The sequence below is a fragment of the Dasypus novemcinctus genome, chromosome 5 (assembly GCF_030445035.2).
Source record: "Dasypus novemcinctus isolate mDasNov1 chromosome 5, mDasNov1.1.hap2, whole genome shotgun sequence".
NCBI classification, from domain to species: domain Eukaryota; kingdom Metazoa; phylum Chordata; class Mammalia; order Cingulata; family Dasypodidae; genus Dasypus; species Dasypus novemcinctus.
Genome location: NC_080677.1, coordinates 57,481,783 through 57,485,786, shown reverse-complemented (window position 1 = coordinate 57,485,786; position 4,004 = coordinate 57,481,783). Strand labels below are relative to the sequence as shown.

General features: G+C 39.9%; 1 pseudogene; it reads right to left on the bottom strand.

Moving 5' to 3' along the window:
• Positions 1-1,483: 1,483 nt before the first annotated feature.
• LOC101418097 (adiponectin receptor protein 1 pseudogene) lies at positions 1,484-2,946 on the bottom strand (annotated as a pseudogene).
• Between the last annotated feature and the right edge of the window lie 1,058 nt (positions 2,947-4,004).

Genomic DNA, 4,004 nt, shown 5'->3' with positions numbered 1-4,004 from the left:
AACCTGGAAGTCAGTGCCACATATTTGAGATGTTTTATTATGGCAGCATCTCATTTTATGATTTAGGATAGGTTAGACTTTTCTGTGGTAAGAAATAACATGAAAATTACCCACTCTGACAATCTGTCTCTGAATGGAATATTTAAACCATTCTCTTTAAAGTGACTATTGGTATAGTTAGATTGATATCTACCATATTTGTATCTGTTTTCTATTAGTTGCAATTGTTCTTTGTTACTCCCCCATTCTCCTTCCCTTTTCCTGCATTCTCTGGTTTTAATTGAGCATTTACAATTATTCTACTTTATTTCATCTCAGCCTATTGCTTATACATACTTAACATTTTTTAGTAGGAATTTCCCTTACTTTTGCAATATTCATTGTTAGCTAATCAAATTCCACCTTCAAATAACATTAAACCACTTCATGTATTTTGCAGGAATCTTAGAGTATTTCTCATTCCTCTCTCCTTTTCCTTATAATATTGCTGTCATTCATTTCGCTTAGACTTATGTTATAATACTCAACATATTGTTCTATTATTACCTAATCAGTTATCATATAATTGAATTAAAAATTAAAAAATGAATTTATTTTACTTTCATTTGTTCCTTCTTTGATGCTCCACCTTCTTTATATATTCTGAGTTTCTGCTCTATTTCTCTTCCTAAAGAATTTCTTTTGCTATTTATTATAGGGCCAGACTACTGTTGATGAATTACCTCAGACTTTATATGTCTGAAAAGATTTCATTTCTCCTTTCCTTTTTTTTCCCTTCTGTACTTCTATTATCATCATACTCTTTGCATCAAGAGACATAGCAATGATAACAGATGTCTTTTTAAGGCTTCGTATTAAATACTAAGTATCTTTTCCCATTTTAATTTTATATTACTCAGTCAAGAAAAAAAAATTGAAAGTCAAGTTATGTGAAACCTAGACATACTTCCATGACTAGCTGGGCTGTGTAAAAGTTGGTGGCTTTGTTCTTGCTGTTGTATATGTACATCCAGGCCCTAGAAAGATGGGACCAGGTTATAATTGTTTTTGAAAAATGTGCTACAAAAATGGATGGCCTGTTAAAAGCCAGGTTACAAAGTAAGGATGGGAGTAAGGGAGGGACATTTCTTTCAGAAACAGAATTTCTGGAGTCCCAGTCATTATTTTTTTCCAATATGGTATGAGGAAGGGGTAAAATCTCAAAGTGAGCTTCAAAGTATTATCTCTTTGAGGCGATGGTAGTTGCTTTGCTGAGGAAGGGGACGGTTAAGTTAGACCATTCTCTCCCTCTCCAGTTAAGGAAATGGAAATGGAAAGTTTATTGCCCAGTGGGTGTGAAAGTTGGCTGAAGCTTAATTACTATTGAATTCTCTAAAAGATTTCTTCTAGTAACAGACAATCAAACTCTTCCTCTCACTTCAGCAAATAAGTTATTTTCAAAAGTACTTGGGGAGTTCCTCCACCACCCCTTTGGTGGGAAGGTTCAGAGCAGGTAGTCATCAGTAAAGCCACCTTCCATGCTATAACCAGAATTCCTGAAGTTTGGAGACCCTGTAGAAAAGTACAAAGGCAGTTGCCACAACCAGAACATGAAAAATCTTATGAGACTGGAACCATATGCCAAATTTCCAGGAAAGAAATGCTCAGGAATTCAAGCAGCATAAAGCCCAGCCCCAGTGATGTACATCACAGCCATTAGAATAATCAGCCCATCTGGCCCACCGCAATGGCCTTGACAAAGTCCTCAGTGATAGTAAAGTGCATGGTGGACACAACACAACTCAAGCCAAGTTCCAGGAACACTCCTACGTTTGTCTTCTAGTGCTTAGGAGTGGCAAACTGGTCCCACTGTACCACAATGATGGCAGAAATCCCTAGGACACGGACGTTGGAGAGGTAGATGAGCCATGGCTGTGGGGAGCAGTAGAAGGAGTAACAGCTCCCACAATCAGTAGAGCAATCCCTGACTAATACTGTTCGGAAAATGTCCAAGAGACTTTCTCTAAATGACAATAGTCAGTGTGAAAGAGCCAGGAGAAACTGAGGTAGAGTACTGTACCCTGAAAAAACATGCCCAAATCATCTTCTTTTGTGGAGGGGCCATGAAGTACATATTGGATCTGAGCATGAGCAAGATTTCCAAAAAGAAAAACAGTATGAAACCAAGCAGATAGTTCTAGACATTGCCAGTTTCTGTATGGATGCAGAAGATGCTCTTGAAGCAAGCCCAAAATAAGGGCATGGGTGGTCTATGGCCATGTAGCTGGTAGTTATTGTCTTTCAGCCAGTCAGAGAGCACATCATATGGGATGACCCTCCAATGTCCTCCCCAGACCTTCTGTACAAACTCTTCCATCTTCTCCACAGCATAGTGGGCTTGCAGGGGAAATGTCAGAACCCATATTTCCTGTACTTCTTCCTGGAACACTGGGTATATTTGCTTTAGCTTTGGTTGGGTTGGCAATTACCCATTCACCCTTCTCTTCTAGCAGGAATCCCAGTTCAGCCAGTCCCACCATGTCAGCATTCCTGTTACTGGCACAGTCCCATTGCGCTGTGCCAACAAAGATCCTTTGTGGGAAGACCTCAGCTAGTACCTCAATACCCTGTGGCTCCAGCTTGGGGAAAGGTTGGGGTGTGTCAGCCCCAGGGGGGCTGTGGTAGAAGACATGCTGTGTGTGGGGGTCTCTGCTGGGGGCTGGGGGCTGCACTACATCTTGCACTGTTGGAGGTGGCCTGCAGCTGAATAGACCTGGATCTTCAGCATCCTCCCTGCAGCAGAAAGCATGCTTGACAACTCTTCTTCTTCACATCTGAAAGGTAATTTCACTAAACATAGAGGTCTTTGTTTGTGTTGTTTTTGCTTTCAACACCTTTATTTATTTATTTATTTTAGATCTGCTTTATTTATTCAGAATCACCACACACCAGACCCTTCACAGCCATATCATCGTTCTACAGGTCAACCTGTAACCAAACTATTTCATGCAAATATGGAAGACTGGGGTCTGAGGGAATGGGCTGTCTCACCTCAGACAGGAATGAGTCTTCCATTCCTGTGGCAAAGTGAAAGAGGGCAGCCTGGAAAGAATGCCCACAGAGTCTGAGGCATGGTTTCTTTTAAGTTTATTGCTGATAGCCCACTCCTTCCATTTCCCAAAGTCAGAGAAGGGAGAGAAGAGGCACCCCAAGTGCACAGAGGTCTCCCCATTCGGCTCCAATAACAAATGGTAAAAGCAGTGAGTTGCTTTCAACATGTTAAATATTTTACTCTACTCACTCTTGCTCACATGGTTTCTGAGAGAAGTCTGCTTTAATTCTTATCCTTGTTTCTCTATACATAAGGTGGTTTTCTTCCTCTGGCTTATTTCAAGACGTTCTCTTTGCCTTTGGTTTGCCGTAGTTTGAGAAATATATACCTAGGTGTAGATTTTTTGGTATTTTTCTTCCTTGGTGTTCTCTGAATTTCCTGGATGTGTAGTTTGGTATCCATCATCAATTTTGGAAATTTTTCAGTCATTATTACTCAAATCTTCTGTTCAATTTCTCTCTCTTTTCCTTTTGGTATTCCAACTATGCATATGTTACCCATTTTGAAATTGCTTCACGTCACAGTTCTTGGGTGTTTTTTTGTTCTTTTTCCTCTTTTCATTTCAATTTGGGAAGTTTCTATTGATCTAACTTCAAGCTCACTGATTCTTTTTTCAGCCATGATAAGCTCATGAAAGGCATTCTTCATTAATGCTAAAGTGGTTTTTATTTCCAGAATTTCTTTTTTTTTTTTTAAGGGTAGACAAGGAAGTAAAGACTTTATTTAGAAATAAGAAAAGAATACACAATCTGAGACATACAGGCCTGCTGCAGGGTAAGATGCTCACGTGGGGCCCTAGGTTAGGTCTTTTCCTCCACCCCTGTCCAAGTGTTGGGAAAGGACTCCAGCTGTTTGTTATTTTGATTGGCTGCCTTACAATCCCCACCATCTTGCTGCTTATATTACCCATCTG